Source organism: Trachypithecus francoisi, unplaced genomic scaffold, assembly GCF_009764315.1.
Source record: "Trachypithecus francoisi isolate TF-2019V2 unplaced genomic scaffold, Tfra_2.0 Lachesis_group5, whole genome shotgun sequence".
Taxonomy (NCBI): Eukaryota; Metazoa; Chordata; class Mammalia; order Primates; family Cercopithecidae; genus Trachypithecus; species Trachypithecus francoisi.
In genome coordinates this window covers 22481599-22504484 of record NW_022681470.1, presented here as the reverse complement: position 1 = coordinate 22504484, position 22886 = coordinate 22481599, and the positions used below count along the sequence as shown (strand labels likewise).

The 22886-nt window shown below is 41.7% G+C and overlaps 1 long non-coding RNA gene across 1 annotated transcript in view; it reads left to right on the top strand.

The window, feature by feature from the left end:
• LOC117074544 overlaps positions 1-22886 on the top strand; it is a 63923-nt gene that overhangs the window by 33907 nt on the left and 7130 nt on the right. Inside the window, exons 3-4 of the long non-coding RNA XR_004433612.1 lie at positions 10042-10238; positions 18468-18591. This is a non-coding gene — a long non-coding RNA (uncharacterized LOC117074544). The remainder of the gene's footprint in view (positions 1-10041; positions 10239-18467; positions 18592-22886) is intronic.

The window sequence follows — 22886 nt, the reverse complement described above, 5'->3', positions numbered from 1 at the left end:
CTGATTGCTGCCAATCTACCACTCTAAGGGATTGGTATCATTACAAGTTTTAACTTTTCCTAAGGCTAGGTTTTCTCAATGGCAATTCAAATGAGATTGGCTGTATCTATGGTCCATAGGTAAGCCAGACCTAGGCTGCGAGATTAAGACATATTGACTAGTTGTTTGGTTTATTTTAGTGGCAAAGCCGTGTTTCTCTTCAGGATTGCTGTAGCTGTCTTCTGCACTCAGGAGATGGCAGCTTTGGTCACATACTAACAGAGTCAACTGAATGTAGGACTCAGACTCTGGCACACTCCACTGCATGCATAAATGAGTATTTGGTTATGTATGTCTTAACAACATAGCTTTATGACAGGAGTAAAATCCGCATTGGTAAAGTACTATACTTTTTTTATGGACCCCAAACTGCTGGACTGTTTAGGGTAGAAACATGCAGTCAGATTTGTATTATTTGTTATTTGGGGGATACATACATCATATTACACCTACCTCATGTTGCATTTGGCTTTGATTGGGTAAGATTAAGACCCTGTCTTCTGAAGCTGGGAGGTGACTGTGACGCTTTCTCATGGAACTCTTCTGTCATTTATTGGGTGATATTGGACACTGGACTTAGCATCTCTGGGCCCTGGTTTCCTCAACTCTAAAATGAGGGGAGAGGAGGTAGAGGAAATTGAACTAGATGATAATTAACACCCCTTCAGGCTTTAACCTTCCGTAACACTCCTGAGCACTGGGCAAGGCTCAAGTTTTAATTATAGAAATGCCCGTGAGTGCTTTTAGTCATAAGCTTTAGTACCATCCTCTGTGGCTGTGGGTAAAAGTGATCCCTACTGTGGTAGGGGCTTTGGGCACATGTCCAGTTGCCTAATTGGAATGTGCAAGACCAAGAAGTACCCAGGACATAGCATAAGAGGCAAGAAGGAAGCTCCTTGAGAGGAGGGGTGATCTGCATCTGAAAAGTTAAGTGCAGCTATATGCAATGAAAAACCTAAAATGACTGTCTTAAAGCAGTGGTTCTTAAAGTGTGGTTCCCTAACCAGGGATATTAGACTGACTTGGGAGCTCATTTAAGATATAAAATCCCAGGCCTCATAAGAATGATATAATGGACTTTGGAGATTTGTGGGGAAGGGTTGGAGGGGAATGAGGGATAAAAAACCACACATTGGGTACAGTGTACACTGCCCAGTTGATGGGTGCACCAAAATCTCAGAAATTACCACTAAAGAACTTATCCGTGTAACCAAAACCACCTGCTCCCCAAAAACTATTGAAATGAAATAAAATTAAATTAAAAAAGTAAAATATCGGGCCTTCCCACCATAACTGATGAATCACAAATTGGAGCCCAGAAATCTGTGTTTTAAGAAGTCTTCCAAGTGATTCTGAGGCACACTCAAGTTTGAGAACCATTGTCCTTCTACTGTGGAAAAAGAGGCCTGGAAGAAGGACACCCTGGGCTGACTGAATGTTACCCGGAAACCAAACCACTCAAACCTGCTTTATCAGATTCAGGTCTGAATGACTTCAACTTTCTCCCCCAATAAAATCCACTCTCAAAGCAAAACATTGAATAGCCATCGAGGACATTTAAGATAATTTGGTTCACCTACTGAAAATAATTCCCAAATATGAATTCTAAAAATATTTTGAGCAACAACACATCATTGGGCTAAATGCTTCCTAAGAAGATATACCACTCACATAGATAGACAGTCGGTATATTTATTTGAAAATTAACCTCATTAATTCATCGTCATATATCTTAACAATACAATAGAATTATAAGGCCATATCTTATGATATTTTTGTATCTCCCTCATAACATATCACTGATCACTGAGTAAACTTTCTGTAAATATTGAATTAAACTGATGACTGTTACAGAGACCTAGGCAAGACACAGGTTGGGCAAGATAAAATCAAGAATCAAAATTCTGGATAACCAAATCAGTGCAGATAGCAATTGCAAATGCTTCATAATTTTACACATTTGGTTCTCAATAATAGATACATATTTTTTCAATATAGTTTTGGTTGTATTGATTTGAGCAGTGGACTGGGAGCTGAGAACCAAATTTTACCCTATCTCTGCCTCTAAAATTAGGCAAGTTACATAATTCACTTTGTATCTCATTGTCCTTTTCTTATGGGCAAGGAACGCTTACAAATACAGGGATTGGATAAGAAAAACTTAGTCCATGAATGCTTTCTTCTCCTGAGGGAATATGTATGTGGAGCCTGCCTTTAGGAGAGAAAGGGTCAGTAGCACAGTTAAGGCACACCAGGTACTCATCCCTGATTCTACACTTCTTCAGATGAAGTCACTTTCTATTAGGTCAGACATAGTTGTGCACACCCATAATCCCAGCAGTTTGGGAAGCTGAGGTGGGAGAATCACTTGAGGCCAGGAGTTCAAGACTAGCGTGGGTAACATATCAAGACCTCATCTCTATAAAATAATAGTAATAATAATAATAACTTAAAAAGTAGAAAAGAAGAAAAGAAATTACTTTCTGTTGATCTGTGTGAATCTGTAGGTGGAGAATCACTGGGTGAGTCTGAGGACAGAGAATGACACAGTGAGTTTTCATTTCTTTTTTTTTTTTTTTTTTTTTTGAGACGGAGTCTTGCTCTGTCGCCTGGGCTGGAGTGCAGTGGCCGGATCTCAGCTCACTGCAAGCTCCGCCTCCCGGGTTTACGCCATTCTCCTGCCTCAGCCTCCCGAGTAGCTGGGACTACAGGTGCCCGCCACCTCGCCGGCTAGTTTTTTTTTTTTTTTTTTTTTTTTGTATTTTTAGTAGAGACGGGGTTTCACCGTGTTAGCCAGGATGATCTCGATCTCCTGACCTCGTGATCCGCCCGTCTCGGCCTCCCAAAGTGCTGGGATTACAGGCTTGAGCCACCGCGCCCGGCCGAGTTTTCATTTCTAATTTAGCTAAGAAGTCTTAGTAGCTTAGAACATTGAGGTAACTTCTTTTAATTTTCACACATAGCTCTGGTTTCCAAGAGAGAACATCGATGTTTTTGATCAATTTGTAATTTCAAAGACTAAAAAACCAGGCTTATATGCTCAGACTCTGTTCTGAGGACCAGACTAGAGGATGCTTGTTTATGCCAGCAGAAAGAAAAACCACTTCTAGATCAGATCTCCTGCTGCTGACAGTCAGATCAAATCAACAGCATTGAATGAGCTCCTTCCAGGGACAGGTACTCCAGAAGACATGAAAGTGGTGTGGTTGATACTGCAGGTTGTCTACTCAGCATTCATTCTCTTATTCCCAATCAACAGAGCTCTTACATCACTGAGAGCAGCAATGTGCCCACTTAAAAACTACATTTCGTAGATTCCCTTGCACCTATCTGTAGCCTTGTGACTACATTTTGGTCATTGAAATCCAAATGCAAACTTTATACAGATCTCCAGGAAGGCTCTTTAAAGGGAACTGACTCTGCTGAAAGTGTGCCTATTTAGCCTTTTTTTCCGTTTATCTTTCTGGCTGCCTGGAATGTGAATGTGGTGTCTGGAGCTTCAGTAGTCATCCAGGACTGTAAGTGTGAAAGCCATGCACTCAGGATGGTGGAACAGAAGGTTAGAAGGAATCTTAGTCTCTGTATCAATCATATGTTGCCTTCTTCTTCTTCTTCTTTTTTTTTTTTTTGTAGGAGAACAACTTTTTTGTGTTTAAGTCTCAGTTATTTTGGGCATTCCATTATATGCTGCTATACCTAATCCCAGTTAATACAGGTGGTCCCTGTTTTTAGTTAGGGACCTTTGTGCCTCTGGTTACTTGTACATTCCAGGGACATGCATCCCTACCACGGAGTTTATCATTTTTCAATCAGAGCAATGGAATATGAATCCAAAGGCTGAGACAGAATGACTCAGCAGATATTGAGACTTAAGACTTCCCTATCACCAGTGAAATGGTCACAGAATGTTAGAACTGGAAGGGATGTTAATGATGACCCAGTTTAGTTCCCCCCACCCTACCTGCCTCTCCATATTTCAGAGATGAGGAGACTGAAGCCTAGAGACACTAAATGAAGTGTCCCAGATGACTCAATACGTTGTGGGAGAGTTCTGATGTAGAATCCATGGGAAAGTATTCTCCTTCCCATCAGCAGAAGAATCTTTCCATCAGTAGAGGGGAGCAGCATGGTCTCACCCAATAAGGACCAAATACCAACATGAGGGCTAGCGTGTTATATAAGGTCTGTGTATCAGGCCTGGTTTCCTGGTGTGTTTTTAATCTAACTCTCAAAGTTAGTTCAGATGAAAACTCTCAAAATGTTTTAGCAATGATTTGTTCATGTATCTTTTATCCTCATTCTATCTCCACTGTTGAGAGGTTATTGCAGTGAGAATTAAAAAAATTTTGACTGACACACAGAAAGTCATATGAAAGTTTTATAGCATTCATATTAAAGCAGATGTCTGGGAATCAGATCTTTCAAATTAGTCTCCAAGTGAATGAGTATGTGGGGTAGGTTCAGATATATGCATTACCCATGGGAAAAAGGGCGGCTACAAAACAAAGCGATTTTGCAGCAAATATATCAATGAGCCCCATCCTCAGAGGAACAGGTTAGTGGAGTATTAGGAGCTTTAGGACTAGAGGTGGTGGTAGATAAGAGATGATTATAAGGTAGGTAGAACCAGGAAAATAGAAGAGTATAGGTGGCAGGTGTAGTTTTTGTACAAGTTTCCTATAACTCAAGAGTAAGCATTGATCTTAGCATGGAGGGTCTAAATTTTATTACTATTTTGGTAATGTCTTTTTACCTAATATTAAATCCCATTCAGCTGCTGGTAAAACACAACCTGCTGAATAGGGAGCCCACCCAACTTGAACCTATGAATGTACTCTGAACACCATGTTGTAGAAGGACCTTAATTATAGAGAACATCTACAAGTATCACTTTGTTTACATGTGGTTGGTGATGGCCTTAAAATTCTCTGGGCTCTCGAGTGTCTCCCTGACCACCCATGGCCTAGGACCTGCTGAACCCAAGAGGTTTCTTGCTTCTGCTCCTGTTCCAGGCCTTCTCCAGTTTGGGAAGTTCTCCGATCTTTGATAACAGGTGTCTCTGGAGTCTTCTGCTTTTTCCTTATGACACTAGAGCACTTTACACATCTTGTCTCTTTTTTCACCATTTCTGTACTTGCTCCTCCTGAAACTCTCCTCACCCTGACCAAAAGCCAGAATGCAGAACTCCTGATGGTAAATATGCAGTATCCCACAGTACTTCACATTTGCAAGTCTTGGGGAATCTTTTGAAGGTTTGGAGTTGAAGGGTTGTATATATGTATTTTTTTCTGTTGCTGATTTATTCTGCAGAGACAGATCAAGTTCAGTATCTGGTACACGTACAATGGAGAATTCAGAAAAATCATCAGGGGTTACTGGGGCTTGGAATGAATGCTTGGACCACTGAATCAACAACTCTGCTTCAAGCATGAAGTGGAGACAGGATTACATAGATAATCTCTTTGTGTTTATCTGGATTTTAGCTGCAGAATGCAGCTAAGGAAATAGGTTTACGCTTGGTTCTTTGGGTCTGAGTGCTCTCTTTGCACATACACAGAAATTTTTAATTAGCTGCACCAGTCTCAATTGAAGTTGACCATGGATCCCAGTTTATAATTCCAACTAAAGGGGCACATAATAGGTTTATTATTTTATTTTATGTTTAAAAACATACAGTAAAATTTACTTTTTGGGAGTGCAAAGTTCTATGTATTTTAACACATGCATAGTCTTGTAACTACTACTACAAACAGGATACAGAACAATTCCAACACCACAATTCCCTCATGCTACATGGTAGTGTGTGGTTTTTTCTTTTTCTTTTCTTTTTTTTAAGACAATCTCACTCTGTTGCCCAGGCTGGAGTGCAGTGGTGCGATCTTGGCTCATTGCAACCTCCGCCTCCCGGGTTCAAGCAATTCTCCTGCCTCAGCCTGCCGAGTAGCTGGGGCTATAGGTGTGCTCCACCATGCCTGGCTAATGTTTTTGTATTTTTAGTAGAGATGAGGTTTCGCCATGTTAGCCAGGCTGGTCTCGAACACCTGACTTCAAGTGATTCACCCACCTCGGCCTCCCAAAGTTCTGGGATTACAGGCATGAGCCACCACGTTTGGTCCATGGTAGTTTCTTTTAAAAACAGCTTTATTTGAGATATACTTCACATAACAAGGCCAGGCGTGGTGGCTCCGATTGCCTGAACTCAGGAGTCTGAGACCAGCCTGGGCAACATGGTAAAACCCCTTCTCTTAAAAAAAAAAAATTAGCCAGGCAAAAGGGCACATGCCTGTGGTCCCAGCTACTCAGGAGGCTGAGGTGGGAGGATTACTTGAGCTCGGGAGGCTGAGGCTGCAGTGAGCGGAGATTGTACCACTGCACCCTAGCCTGGGAGACAGAACAAGACCTTGTCTCAAAATAATAATAATAATAATTCACATACCATATAATTCACCCATTTAGAATGTGCAATTTAATAGTTTTTGGTATATTGACAAGTATGTGCAACCATCATCACAGTCAATTTTAGGACATTTTCATCATCACAAAGAGAAACTCTTCATCCTTTAGCTATCGATTACCTATCCTTTCACCCTCCCCCAGGACCTAAGAAACTAGTAGTCTATTTTCTGTCTCTGTAGATTTGCCTATTCTGGACATTTCGTATAAATGAAATTTTATAACAGTCTTTTGTAACTGGCTTCCTTCACTTAACATACTGCCTTCAAGTCTCATCTGTGTTATAGTATATATTACAGCTGCATTCCTTTTTATGACCAAATAATATTCCATTGTGTGGAGATACAGCATATTGTTACTCATGCATGAGTTAACGGACATTTGAATTGTTTCCACCTTTGGCTATAATGCGTAGCACTGCTTTGAAGACTTGTGTACAAGTTTTTGTTTGAAGACCTATTTTTTATTCTCTTGGGTATATACCTAGGAGTAGAATTGTTGGGTAATCTGGTACTTTTATGATTAACTTTGCGAGAAACTGCCAAACTGTTTTCCACAGTGGCTGCACCGTTTTACATCCCCACCAGCAATGTATCAGGTTTCCAATTTCTCCACATCCTCACCAACACTTGTTATGATCTGTTTTTGTTTTGTTCTTTTGCTTATAGGCATCCTAGTGGGTGTAAGTTACATGGTAGTGTTTTGGGTTGTAAGATTCTCACAGACTGGGAAAAAATGTGGAGAGATTTTTGTACTTTTTTTTTTTTTTTTTTTGCCTGCTGCTGATCCAAACAGTAAAACATAAACTTTCAGAATGACAGCTGTAAAAGGGAATGGGAAGAGAAAATACATCAAAGGGAATTGTCAAATAAGCACTGCCAGAGAAAAAGCAGAATGTTATGATAGGAAAATCATGAGTTCAACGTACTTTAGATAAACACATATAATTTGTTCCCATGTGCCAGGCTCTGTGCTAGGTGCCGAGGCCCTAAAACGAGTTAAATAGAACTAAGCCTTCAAAATTCTTATTGTGTGAAGGAGAGCAGAGAGTAGAGTTCTTTACAGTCTAGGTATCAGAAGGGGCTTCCTGGGGGTGGAGGGATGAAAAATACAGAAATTCTCATTAGATAATAAGGGCCTGTAGCACTATATGGGAAAAACCTATGCTGAAATATTTGAGAAATATCCTCCGGATGGCCTACTTTTCTTTGGTCTTTGGGTAACAATCTTGATTAAAGTTTGGTTTCTTTGATTTCCCAGTCAGTAATTGGTGGGTACAATTCTTTCTGGAGGAAAATAAGCCATAACTAAGACCTTTGCAAATATTGCTAACTTTTGCTTATTTGCACTGATTAAAGGGGAACATATAATTCAGGATAGGACCAATCTAAACAGAGTTCATATTTTGCTTTGGAATATGTTTTTTCTCTTACCTCCCAGATGTTGCTATGTCAGATGTTCTCAGAACTCACAGATCCAACTAAGTTATGAAGCCCTAGGAAACAGGGACTGTAGTCTCTCAGGATGATGTACTGGCCTAAGCAGAACAAGTTTCTTTTGACACTGCTTCTTGTTCACACCTTTCCCGTGGTGAGAAATAATAATTTGTGGTTTATATTTTCTGTCTGACTTCTGCTAGACAGGAAGAATCATCCTGAAACCTTTTGATCTATTTTAGATGTGGTAAAAAGACCCAGAGATTATCTTTGCTGCTCATTCCCTCCTGGTACCATAAAAACTTTTTGCCAAATTCATGAGAGGAAAATAAATTCCTTTGATGAGACTCTGTGGCTTTTTAAATAATCACAAATAACTTATTAATTCATGTCCCAAATAACAGCCTAGATATCATCACAAAATATACCCAAATAGTCAGTAGACTAACTTCCCAATGACTTGTCTCTGGTAGGCCCCCAATGGAGAACAGACTCTAATCCCAACTGGTTGGTCAAAGTCAGAGCAGATTCACATAAATACAACAAAACCTGAAATTTATTTGGGCTATTTATGGGGAATTCACAACAACTTTTTATTAAATATTTCCTAAGTTGTAGAAAATAATTGTCCTTAGGTTTCTGGTTTGAATGCCTGATAATAGTAATTTGTAATTAGCACATGAGTTATATATTGGCTTTCTATTGCCCATAACAATTATCCCAAATTAAATGACCGAAGACAACAACACATATTTATGATCATACATGGTTTCTGGAAGTGGGTTAGCTGAGAGTTTCTGGCTAGGGAACTCTCACGAGGCCTCAGTCATTTGCAAGCTTGACTGGCACTGCAGGATCTGCTTCCAACATAGTACACTTGCGAGGCTGAAAAATGGGTGCCTCAATTCCTCTTCAGGTGGAACTCTCTCTAGGGCTGCTTATAGACAGCTTCTCACAACATGGCAGCTAACTTCTCTCAGAATAAGTGGTCCAAGAGGGCAAGGTAAAAGCAGCAGTATCTTTTATGACCTAGTGTAGGAAGGTAGACATCATCACTTACGCTGTCTTTTATTTGTCACACAGACCAACGCTGGTAGGATATAGGAAAGGACTATACTAGGGCATGAATACCCAGGAAAGGTGGATCACTGGGAGGCACCTTGGAGGCTGGCTACCACAAGTTGTTAATATATAAATTGTAAATGAATCACTTAAAAAAAGAATTGGTTGAAGTACCTCTCTATTCCTGCAATTAGCATCTGAATATTACTGTTAGAAAAATTCCAAATGAGTGAAGCCAGACTATAAAATTATTAGAGTTCTTTTAGGGAGAAAAAGATTTATGATCAGAATCGATGGATCATTATTAGTCTAGGGCTATGCAGGACCATCTGTAATTAGCTTGATTCTTCCTTCTGTTGCCATTGTGAGCATAGAGCACTGGGGTCTTTGTACCTCCCCGGATTCTCTGAAATACATAGCAGGACTTCAACAGCTATTCCATGTCATCTCTTGTGTTATATCCATGAGGCTACTCAGTTTTCTTGTCCCCAGCACTGGTTTCCAACCATTTCCTTCTATAACTGGTTAAGTTCCCTAATGTCATGTCACACCCATGGGTAATCCTCAGATTTGTGCAATTCCCAGACTACTGGCTGTTTTCCCACTCTTTCTGTTTAATTCAAAGAAACCATTGGAATACCAGTAGGAGACGAGTTATCACTCAGACAAACTCAACTCGGTTCTAATTTATATAAGTAATTAAAGCACATATATAAATAAGACATTTACAAACTTTCACACATTAACCACTGCTAGAAACAAATTCTTTAACTCTGAGGCTGAGAGCCTCAGGAAGGACACCAGTTTGGTGAGTCTGAGTTCGAAAACTGGGCTGGCCTCCCAGTTCTTCCAGTTTCATGGCAGGCTTGCAAGTATGTGCCATGACTGGTAAGGTGAGCTGGGTGAGAGAGTATCTGTGTGATCCCTTCCTGTCCATCTAAACAGGTCCAGTTGTGGATATTGACTTGCCACTCCAGAATTTTCCTCAGCCTGTCCCCTATTGTCCTGTTGCAACTCACTGCGTTTGTTCTTATGTCTCTTTATTCTCCAGCCCTGTTTTCTTTAGATGCTGGTTCCTGCTGTCCACCAGATCCCCGTGATGCAGTGACTGATATAGACGGGCTTGTTGAATTCATTCTCTGGATCTGAGCAATGTTGGCTGAGCCGTGATGAAGTACTCCTATTCATCCAGTATGCTTCACAGTGGGAATCTCTCTGTCTTCATCACCACTGCCCTAGTAGCCTCAGGTGAAGGATCACACACGCTGATGATTGCATCACTGCTTCTAGGGGGGAAATAGTAGTAATTTTCCCCTAGAAGCAGTAATGCATTAGTACTTCTAGGGGAAAACAAGTCAATGACCATTCTTGTAGTTAAGGTCATTCTTGTAACTTTAATTCATAATTATAAGAGTCAACATTTGTTTATTCTGGTCTTTTATTCATTTCTTAAATGAGAGTTTTTAGGTGGTGAGTTTTCTTCTCTCTCATTTAACAAATGAGAAAAACAAGGCTGAGAGAAGTTAAGCCACACAGCCACCAAGGAATACGGACAGGATTAGAATCTCAGCCTCTGATACTTGGTTTAAGTGGTTTTCATTACGCTACAAATGGTACAGAAAAATGTCAGAGTAGAGGATTTCACAGACCAAAACTAATGAATGGGTGATTTGATGAGAGTGCTTAATGATACACCTTTAAGAGTCATCTTTTGAGAAAAACTGGACTTTTTAAAAAAGAGATGATATGATGGCTTTCACTATGAGGATGTACTAATAGTCTTTGAGCACTAGGAAATGAAGTTCAAGTTAGCAAGGTAAGTTGGGTGGAAGTTTGGTGGCAAAAGTACCAGAATTACAAGGCATTTGGACAGAAGTGTGGTTGCAGTGCTTCATACACATACTTTGAAGTATGAATAGTGATCCAAGTACTGAAAGTGTTTTTACTTCTCAAATATTTATTGCAACCTACTGTAGGTAAGGCATTTGCCTTGACATGTAGCTCCCTGAAGGGTCTATATTTTGTGGAATATTATAGCCTAGAGTGTGCTTTGAGGGCTACTCTAATAAATGTATTGTGAAACATTTTTTTTTTTTGTATTTAACTTGGGGATGCTGTGGAGAACATTGTAGACGACATCATGCAGTATGCCTTTTAATGACAGAAATATTTTTTAGATCTCCATGTGTCAAAGAGCTTCTAAGAAACTGTAAATCTTCGTACCTGGTGTTTTTCCTTCTTTGACTTTGTCTTATGGTTTGCATCTTCGTGTGCTAACTTTATCCTGGCTTCATCTTACAGAATTGCTCAGTTTGTGTTTTGTCTGTACTATGATTTCCCCACCCACATATGTGTATTTTGTTGTTCTACATATTTCTGAAGTGACTCTGAAGTGAATAAATAAATGAATGAGCTTATAAGCTAACCTGGGGAGGCTGGGCACGGTGGCTAATGCCTGTAATCCCAGCACTTTGGGAGGCCAAGGTGGGTGGATCAACTGAGGTCAGGAGTTCAATACCAGCCTGGCCAACATGGTGCAACCTCATCTCTACTAAAAATACAAAAATTAGCCAGGTGTGGTGGCGAGCACCTGTAATTCCAGCTACTCGGGAGGCTGAAGCAGGAGAATTGCTTGAACCTGGGAGGCAGAGGTTGCAGCGAGTTGAGAACACACCACTGCACTCTAGCCTGGGCAACAAGGGTGAAACTCTGTCTCAATCAATAATCAATCAATTAACCTGGGGAGATATGATAACTTTAAAAACATCCAAAAGAAAGTTTTAGCAAACAAATGAGATTTACTCTTGCATTGTCTTATTTTTTTAGAGACAGAGGCTCCCTCTGTTGCCCAGATTGGTTGGAGTGCAGTGGCTGATCTTGGCTCACTGCAGTCTCAACCTCGTGGGCTCAAGCGTTCCTCCCGCCTCAGGCTACTGAGTAGCTAGGACCACAGGTGTGTGCCATCACACTTGGCTAATGTTTTGATTTTTTTTTTTTTTTTTGTAGAGATGGGAACTTGTTGCCCAGTTGCCCATGGTGGTCTCGAAATCCTGGCCTCTAGCAATCCCCCTTTCTTGGCCTTGCTGTTACTTAATAACACTCTTATGTTTAGAAACAATGTGTTATCAACAAAGGAGTGAGTTCAGATAGAAAAATGAAGAGGCGCCAGCCTGGACCCTAATTTCCCATGGACTGCATTTCCAGTCAGTGGCCCAGAGAGGCCCCACCCAGAAGGCTGGGATTCTACTCCTGGGAAGCCCCATGGGTCTTGACACAATGATGTCTGAGAAATAGTTGAGCCCTCCTGAAAGACTGGCTAGCTGATCTTGTGACATTACTCAGTATAACTCATCTCTCATGGAGCTTTGTATCTGGAGTGGAGAAGTGTGTGGGGAAGAAGAAGGAGTTCTATCAATAATTTTCTCCAGAGATAGAATAGCATAGACAGTGATTCTCAAATGTGTGGTCCAGTATCATCAGCGTCACCCTGGAATGTGCTAGAAAAATAAATCCTCAGGTCCCACCCAGGACTACTGAATCAGAAACTCTGGGAGCAAGGCCCAGCAATCTGTATTTTACCAAGCCTTCCAGATGCTTCTTCCTGCTCTGGTTTCAGAGCTGCTGGGATATAGCAGTTAAGAGATGGACCCTGCAGTCAGACTTCCTTTGCTAGAATCCTGGCACTGTTACTTATTTCTTGTATGACTCTAGATAAGTTGCTTGATTTCTTTGTGTCTCAGTTTCCCCACCTGTAAAGTAGAGATAATGATAGTACCACCTTTAGAGAGTTTTTATAAGGATTAGATTAGGGAGTACACTTAGAATAGTGCCTAGCACATAGTAAAAGTTCAATAAATTTTCGCCGTTATTATTGGCAGACATGGTGTCATGGAAGAAGGTGGGGAGTTTCTCTCCCTAGCCACCCTCTTTCCATGAGAACCCCATGAAGCTTTCTAATGCAGCCCTCTCTGAGGAGCAGGTATAGGCTGGAGTTGCTGGGATAGGGCCAGAACTAATGCTCAAAGCCTTATCTGAACACGTCATACACGTTGTCCTAGAGGGAGCCTTAACTTTGGAAAAACTTTGCTCTCCTTCTTAGCATTGGTAAGACTATTTCCTGACCTAAGGGGCAGAAAGTTGATTCCTTGCTGAATTTTGTGGGAGAAACCCTAAGTGTCTAAGAGAATGCAAGGTTATAATGAAATTCCCAGAGACATCTCAAAATTAAAATCATTTACAATTTACTTCAAGTATTTTTAAAAATTTCTTTTGGGGGGCTGGAAGTTGAGTTTTAATGATAACATACGATGGGGAGAGGGCAGAGAAAGTTGTCCGAGCTGTCTGGGGTGCTGCAGCATGATGGGCTGGCTACACTAACTGCAGCTGCTGTTTGGGGGATCCCTGGCTGGCTGGGTCCTTGGCCTTCTCTGTAGCTTCCAGTGCTGTCTCCTTTGCCTTGTCCTTGGCTCCTTTAGCTGTCTCAGTAAGTGTTTTGTAAGGGGCCATACTGTGCAGCTTGGCCAAGATGTATTCAAAACCCTTCCCAGTCTTAATCACGTTGGTTTTGAATTGGGCGAGACCAAATTCCTGAACAGCTCTGGAGATGGTTAAATAAGCTAAAGGAGACCCAGGCTTTCCAGTGGATTTGGGTCCAGGCACTGCTGTCAGAGTAAGTGCGTGGTTCCTCCACAACCACAGCCAGATGTGGTTGATGTTCCAGGTGAGGTGGTCATGTCTGATTCTGTGGCTTCACAGTAGAGTGTTCCAGGATGGACACCGAGCGAGCGGCACTGGCAGGAAACAGTTGCTCAGCTCAGCGGGGCATCTGCTGGTCTTGGTTAGGTTGCCAGGGCAGGAGCTTCTGCTCAAGGGTCAGCACCTCGTGTACTGTGTTTGCTGTAGGGATTTGTGTACCGCTGTCATTAGGTGGCAAACACTTGGTCCCATGACCTCCAGAGCACACTCTGGCCCAGGAAATACTTCACCATCATCCTGGCTGGGATGGGGTTGGCACCTACTCAGCATCAGAGTGCAGAGGGTGGGGAGTACATGGGATCAGGCCAGGCTGGGCACCTGCCTCTGACCAGGCCCCATGGCGTGCCCAGGCACCGGCATGGTCAACTTTAATTTATATGTTTGGGGACAGAGTCCGTACAGAACCAAATGGCTATGTGATGTTATAACCCCTCCCAAAGTTTGGAGGTCATTGTTGCAACTTTTAAATGGACCATTTTCCCCAGAGTTGCTATAGACACACGCATCAGCACAGCCTCAGAACCCAGTTTTCAGTTGAGATAGTTGACATGGTGATTTCCCTTCTTCCAAGGTTTGAAACTGTCCCAGGTTGAAATACAGCTTGACTGAATTAAATTGCTGTCAATAAGATTTTTAAGAAACCCACCAAATCAACTGGGGTTTTACTTTTGGCAGCCCCCACAGCCAAACTGACTCATCCATATGGCTGATCTATTAAATAATGCACAAGTAGTTGATGACATGACCAGAAAAAGTGATTTATCTGGGGAAAAATGTTTGGAATTGGAAAGGGCTGGGATTTAAGCTCAGGAGCTCACGGTTCCAGTCTAGGCCTTAATAGCCTCAGGGTTCAGGCAGCCACTTTCCTTGCTTTTAGCAGGGTCATTGACTAGAAGGATAGGATAGAGCTGGAGCAGGCTAGGTCAAGGTCTTTCCAGTCAATGTGTATCTTTGGACCCATGCAGGCATGTAGGCTACAGTGTGCAAACTGGTGTTCTGAAGATCAACCCAAGAGCCTTGCATCTCCCTCTCTTTATCTTGCTCTAGGTCTGAGAACCTTTTGAGGCCAAAGAAAATGAATTCTAAAGCTCAGACTTAGATCCAGGAGTCAGTGTGAAAGCATGTGCCATGGAGATGCAGCCCAGCATTCCAGAAATGTGTTCTCTGAGGACCAAGTGCTTTTCTTATCTCAGTATGTTTTCCTCCTATCCCACCCCTCCCACCTGACCATCTCTCCTCATTGAATCTCCCAGTGAATTATCCTGTTGCTTTGACAACAGCTGGAAAGCGGGTGTGGGGGATGGTGAAGTGGAAGACTGGAAATACCACATCACCCTGTGGTAGAACTGCTGCTGAGATCCAGAAGGGAGCGCAGCCAGAATGAGATGTTAGTTTGAGGCTTGGAAACAGCAGCGTGGGATGATTTGCCCTGGAACTGAGGGGCTTCTCTTGCTCCTTTTCCTGATCCTTGGAATCCTCTAGGACTCTGAAAATAAAGGATTTATTTCAGGGGACAGAACTGGTATCTTTCCAAAAGAAAGGCAAGCTGATGGCAAGAGGCTGAAGCCTCCGGTTGTGGTATAATTTACGATGGGGGCTTATCAGCCTGAAGGAAGCAGTTTGGGGGCGGCCTGTTTGGGTCTCTCCCCACAGGAATGCTCTGCTCAATCCTCCTGCTACTTGAAAAATGAAGTGTGGTAGACTAGTGGGGAGACCTCGTAATGCTTGGATGATCACACAGATTTGGATGTGGAGCCTGGCTTCAGAGCATAAGAATGGACCCAGGCAATACCACTTAGGGAGTGGAGATAAATAATGGCAATTCACATAAGAAGGTCAAACATCTGACTTCAAATAACATGATTTTTTCTCCAGCTGAATTGTCTAGAGTTGAATGAGGGTCAGATTTGCATTCACGCATCTTTCCTTAGCTCAGCTCATAACTTTCTATGTTTTCTCCCGAGGGGGTATTAAAAACAGAGCTGCTTCACATGAACGTAATGGTTCCCATTCAGAACCCTGTCACGACTTTGTCTTTTCTCTATCATCTTGAAGGGAAAATTATGTTCCATAGTTTCAAGGTCAACTGTGAGCTATTTGGGCTTGGAAATGAAATGAGACCCTTGGAAAGGTTGTCCCTCTCTTCATTCATATTTTGCTGATGTTTAATAAAACTCAGTTATTCTCCAGCCTGGGGTTGGAGGTCAGGCAGCCATAAACAGGCAGCTATAAACCTGTCCAGAAAATTTCATTGGGTAGAATTATTTTTTCTTTTTTTTCCTGCTATAAAAGGAAGTGTGTGTGTGTGTGTGGTTTTATTTTTATTTTTGGTTTTGTTGTTTTGTTTTTAAAATGTTTGCTTTTGCTTTGTGTTTTGTTTCTGTGGCTTTTTAGAGCTGGTCTTATAGCCTGAAGGAGCGCCTGGAAATGGATGTGTAAACAGCAGTGGCCTCTCTGCCTGGCCTTCCACCCTGCTCCTTTAACTTTCAGGCTCAGAAGCTGGAGTACCCAACCTCAGCATTGGGGTTGGTTTTATTCCTGGCTGAGGGAATATCAGGGGGCTAAGGTCAGGAGTGGGATGACTTGCTGCTATCTGGTCATGTTCTGATCTGGTGCCCTCCATCCCAAATCAGACCCTGGTCGTAATGATCTGTCTTCAGCCCTCTTCCTGTTTGTCCTCTCTGCAGCACTGGCCCTGTTGACCATCACCTGCTCCTCCCTTGGTTTCCAGGCAACCACTTGTTTCCTGGTTCTCCTCCCACCTCTTCTCAAGTTTTCCCAGCCTCCTTGGCAGGCTCTCCTTTGCTCTCCCTAAAATGTTGACATTCCCTAGGGCTTTATCATTTGTCATCTTCTCTGGACAATCTTCCTTACACCTGTGACCCTAATCACCAAGTCTAGGATACTGGCTTCCAACCATTGCTACTGAACTGCAGCTATAAGTTTCCAGGCTTTCTGGTCATATCAACTGGTATGCTCTTTAGTAGCTGAAACTTAATACATTTCAACATGAACTCATTAACTTCTCTCTTGTCTTAGTCCCTTTGAGCATCTATGACAAATTATCATAGGCTGGATAGCTTATAAACAATAGAAATTTATTTCTTACTCTTCTGGAGGCTGGGAGGTCTTAGATCAAAGTGCTGGGAAATTTGGTGTTTGGTGAGACTTGCTTCCTGGTGTATAAACGACTGTCTTCTCACTGTGTCCTCATGTGGCAGAAAGGGCAAAGATGCTCTCCCGGGTGGTTTTTTTTTTTTTTTAAATAAGGGCACTAATTCCATTCATGAAGGCTCTGCCCCCTGATCTAATCACCTTTCAAAGGCCGCACCTTCTAATACCATCACACTGGGGGTTAGGATGTCAGCATATGAATTTTAGGAGTACACAAACGTTCAGCACCTCTCAAGGTAGATCTTCTTGTAGTTTTGATTTTGATTGGTAGACTACCACCCATCCAGTCCCTCAGGTCAAAATCCCAGGGTTATCCTAAACAATTTATTTTTCCTCATTCCTTGTGTTCAACTAATCATTATATTCTGATGTTTTTACTTCAGAAAATTTTCTTGAATCTTACCTCCCCTATCCATTTTCACTGCTACGATTTTGGTCCAAACCCCCATCCTCCTTCACCTACAAAAATACAATATTATGATTCTTAAGCATAAGCTCAACAAATAATAAATGAATGAATGACCTATCTGGTACCAGACAGACTATTGTGAGGGTTAAATGAGGTACTTTATAGAATGCACACTCAGTAAAATGATTGGTACATAGTGGGGGCGTAATAAATGAGTTATTATACATTGTGTATAGGAAATATTTGAAAGTATGGACTTTGGACCTAGGCAGCCTGAGTTCAAATCTAAATTCCACCATGTACATTTATTATGTATATGATCTCTGTGCCTCCATTTGCTCATCTGTAAAATGGGGATGAATATAATAAGGCTGTTGCGAAGATTAATGACTTATTTATGTAAAGCACTTAGAACAGTGCCTGGAAGATAGTGCATGCCCAATATGTTAACCGTCACTATTATTATTGTTATTAGTTTCTTGTTTCCTATCTTTTATAAGTAAACATGTCAGCTTTATTAGAGGAAGAAAGTTGAGTTCTTATGTATGGCACCCTAAAATTACATAGAGAAAAAATCATTACCTAGTTTTCCCCGAGTAAAAGTCATATCTATCAGTTAAGAATTTCATAAATGCTGAATCACAGTCTTTTTTCATAGTACAGTGTTTATAATAGCCCTTTTGGGTGACCAGCCATCCTGGTTTGCCTGAGATGATGGTGGGGGACACCAGGGGGGTTCAGTTTTCTGGGATGGTGGACTTTCAGTGCTAAAACTAGAACAGTGTTGGACAAACTAGGATAGTTGGTCATCCTGTTTTTTATGCTTAATATGGCTCCTCTTCTGAAGTTCATCTTCCAAACATAATTCCCCAAGCATATTTCAAAGATGAAACAAAATATACGAATTAAGGTGAGGAATTTGAATGGAAGGTTGGGGACATAACCTAGGAGTCCTCATGTACCATCTTCAGTTCTTATCCATCAACATGTCCACTTTAATGGGATTTCTGGGACAGATGAAGGATTTTTCTTACGGGTGAAAAGAAGAACTAATTTCTGGCATTGTTTGGAAACACTGCAGGTGTTTGCATTGTGTCTGCATTGAGCAGCCAGCTAAAGTCCTGTTTCTCATCCCTCAGGTCTTCTCCTCTTCAGATGGACTGCAGGGACCCACGAGGCCCCAGTGGCAGCCAACAACTCTGAGCACAGCCACTGCATAGAGGGTTCGGTGAAGTGAATGGGGCTGTTACCCCCCACCAAGCAGTGAGTGGCTTTCTGCTGTTCCACTCCGGAGGGCTCACCTCCTGTGTTTTTAAACTCCAGTTTCTGTCTTTCCCTGTTGGCACCAAACTTATCTTAATAAAATATAAATCAAATCACATTATTTCCCCATGAAATCTGTTGACGCCTGTGGCTAGTGGGATCAGTGCCAAATCCTCGGCTTACTCTGTAAGATCTTTCACACTCTGGCTCCCAGCAACTCTCCAGCACTTCTCTTGGCACTCCTCGGGTGACCTCTACTTTAGAAACCCAGGACTCACCACTGTTCCTCAAAGCTCACTATGACTTTTCATTAACTCAAGCTTCTGCATGTGCTATTTTCTCTGCCTTGCAAACCCTTTCACTTGCTAGGCAAATTCCCACTTGTTCCCGTATAAAAGATGATCTCCTCTATGAAGGTAATCCTTGGCTCCCCTCTGGGTACTTACAGCGCTTTGTTCAAACCTTAAAGAAGTTACTGCTTTGTATGAGAACACATTTGCACATCCAACCTCCCTGGAGGTTTTGTGCATCTTGAGGGACTGGACCACTGGTGTATTCTTCTTGGAATTCACTGTGTCTGGCACAGGTCTGTTGAATGATGGAATAACAGCAGCAACAAACCCACAACCACGACAACAACAGTTAACCTTGACTGTGAGCATTTACACTGTGCTGAATGCTTTGCTAAATGCTTTACAAGCCTCAGCTCAGTCCTTTAAGGAAAGTGACACTACTACCCCCATTTTATGATGAATGTAAGTGCTAATTTGGTCAGGAACTGGAATTCATCTTTGTTCTGCCTAGGGAACAAAAGCTTATGAGGTTTACACATATCACCAATAGAGTGTTTTAAAAAAACTTTAAAATACTTGAGAATAACCTTTCTTAATTCTAACATGTTAGAGGCTCTTGCTCTCATACACAAAGAGCTGATGTGCCAATCATAAATTCAATCTAACTGCTAAAGCAATCTCCAAAGAAAGAAAACCTGTTTAAAATGTTTCCTTAACCCAATGTCACTTTTAGCTTGTATCTGAAACTTATAAAAGTGTTTCCTTGGAAAATATCCTTAGTGAAGGTGTTTAATGGAGCCACCTTGGCCTTGCCCTGGTTAATATGAATCAGGCTTAACAGCCATTGTCAGCTATGCCTCCTACTCATTTCCCAAGCAATATCCATGTTAGCCTTTGCCAATGCCAGTGCTTTGTACCACATGCCCTGCTCTGGTGTACAATTAAAAGTGCCAAAAACACTCACTGAAAACTTAAGCCAATCCACAAAATATGGCTCTGAGAATCCTTACCATAATGGATTCAGTTATAGTTTCATCATTCTAGGTAATTATAGAGGATAGTAAAGATAACTATAATTTCTTGAGACCCTCTTATTTTTCAGCTGTGCATTGCCTCAATCCCCATATTCCATTTTCAGAGGAAGAAACTGAGGCTCAAGAATTTGTGTAACTTGTCTAAGATCTCCCTGCAAGTGAATATAGAACTTGGGAATGGAACCAAGATTAGTCTTATAAGTCCTGTGTTCTTCACTAGTGAGCTATACAGCCTTATGGTGCAGATAGTGCAGTGTCTGTGGGCATCCAACACTCGAATAGTTTGGAAAATCATCAGCCTGTGTTCCTCAAATGAGATCTGGTGCCTATTCTTGGCCTCAGTATTTCTAGGGGAATTCCGCATTCTGTGTTATCAGGGTAGGTTAATCCTAAAGGTAACTGGGTACTCGTTCACTATTCTGTAGGGTTGGAGATTTCCTTTGGACATTTTCCTTGAGCATGGTGATGAGTGGGAGTAGGGTAAGGATGTGGTGGACGACAGCTGGCATAGTAGCCTAAGAGCAGGTTAACTCAACAGGCTGACCTGTTGAGTGGACCATGTTTAAATCTGTCCTGACCTTTTCCTAAGCACTCTGTTTCTATCTTGTTTCTACTTCTGGCATGAAGGATCTAGACGAATTTAATGATGAATAATGACAAAACTCAAGAAACCTTCTTATTACTATGATTTTTAATCTTGAAAATGAGAATTATGTGGGTAAGCAGAAACTCCAGGCCAACTCCCTATAAAAACTTGGGTGGCCCTGCTAACTCTTTCATATACTGAGAAAATCTTGGGTTTACAAAGATTGTAGCAATTTGAAAATAGTTTTCTCTAGGCTATTAAATTTACCTGACTAAAACCAATCTAATCCTTTGATCCAAAGACCAAACTTTTTGCCAGATATAGTTTTACATTGTCATTTTAACCTTCAGGTGGGAAAGCAATTGTTCCTAAGTTTTAATATAGAGAAACTGTCTCCATAGCCAAAAGGAAGTGCAGGTGGAAGCAATTAACTGGACTGTTCAGTCTATCAACTTGGAAATGTACTGACCAGAGTGTTTAGAGCTACCTACCTTTATTCTGGTTTTAATTTTGTAATTTATCAGAGCCCAGAATTTCAGTCTGGATCATAACTTTTATTTAAACACTTGATTTCTGAAACTGGCCTTGAACTGGTGCTTCTTTGGGCTTTTTTTGTTTGTTTGTTTCTCCCTTTGGTTTGTTCTCAACAGCTGGAATGAGAGACTGGATGGCGTTGAAATGAAATGCTGGAGCCATCCATCCATGTGCTTCCAGCATGGCTTCCTGGCTGTGAGAACACAGTGACCCTGTGAGGCCAACATGGAATCAGTTCTCCTGACATAACATGGCTGGAGGAGCTCCAGCTCTGGGATGTTATCTTGCTGTTTTACACTGATGGTCGAGCCAACCCATGGGAAACTGAACTTGGGCTGGGAGACCTGGCAGCCAATTCAAACTGAAATAGGAATCAGCACTTCGAGTCCAACTGTGAAGCAAATGCAGGCCCGAGGCCTAAATGCCGGAAAGACATTGGGAAGGGTGGAAGTGGAATCAAGAAAGCTTTTGCTGACACTATGGGAAGGGCTCTTGAATATCTTCTCAGGACAGTACAAAATGTCAGAGGCACAGCCTATTTAGAAACCTATTTTTAAAGCTGCTTTAGATTTTTTAGCTTGATTGATATGTATGGTCATTTTTTAAAAAAGGAAATGGTGACTCTCTTAAGAGGCAAAGTACTAGCCTTGAGTGTTGTGGGATGTATCCATCATTGGTTACTAAGTCTTCTAATGGCTAAGACACTCCCAAAAGCCAAGACTCCTAAGCCCAAAGGAAGATGAGAGCTGAAAGGAGCATCGAGCTCATCCAGTGCAGTGCTTCTCAGCTTGTGCCCACGTTGGATTCACTTGGAAATATTTTAGAAATACTGATGCCTGGGCCCCATTCCAGACCAATTAAATCATACTATCTGGGAGAGATACCCAGAAAGTGGTATGTTTTAACACCTCCTTAGGGATTCTGCTGATCAGCCAAGGTTGAGAAGAATCAAACTAGACTCATTTTACATATGAAGAAATAGAATCTCAGATATTGAGATAAAATATGTTGCCCAAGTCACGTAGCTAGTGTCAAAACCTGACTCTTAATTAGTGCTCTTATGTCACACTAAGTTGCTTCTCTTTATTGTGGTTTTGCCGTAAATTAAAAGTATAAATGTTAATTTACAAAGTAATTTTAAGAAATGGAATTCATTTTAAGGAAAACAGTGATTCAGTGGCCAATACACTGATGCTTTCTGCATGATCTTCAGACCAGTCTACATGTTTATTATGCTTGGGCCTCTGCGTCAAACACTGGCTCCTTTGCTGCTTCTCCATTGTTGGCCTAGCATGCTTGAATTCTGTTTTGCTTCCGGAAACCTTGCACATCACTTTGATTCACTTTGTGGGAAAGTGGGAAATACTCTCTACTTTTTTTTTGAGATGGAGTCTCACTCTGTCACCCAGGCTGGAGTGCAGTGGTGTGATCTCAGCTCACTGCAAACTCCAACTCCCGGGACCAAGTGATTCTCTTGCCTCAGCCTCCCGAGTAGCCAGGATTACAGACGTGTACCACCATGCTCAGCTAATTTTTGTATTTTTAGTAGAGACAGGATTTCACCATGTTGGCCAGATTGATCTTGAACTCCTGACCTCAAGCGATCCACCTGCCTCAGCCTCCCAAAGTGCTGGGATTACAGGCATGAGCCACTACACCCGACCCTCTCTATGATCTTTAGCTGGTGATACGTTTCTACCAGAGAAACATTTTTTTTTTTTACAGAACTCACTTCATGTGGGAGCCATGCGTCCAAGAGAGCCATCATTTTGGGTGAAGGGCACATCCAGGCATGTGCCAGCATTACCCTACAAGATATTTGGTTATCAACTAAATGTCTACATTGCA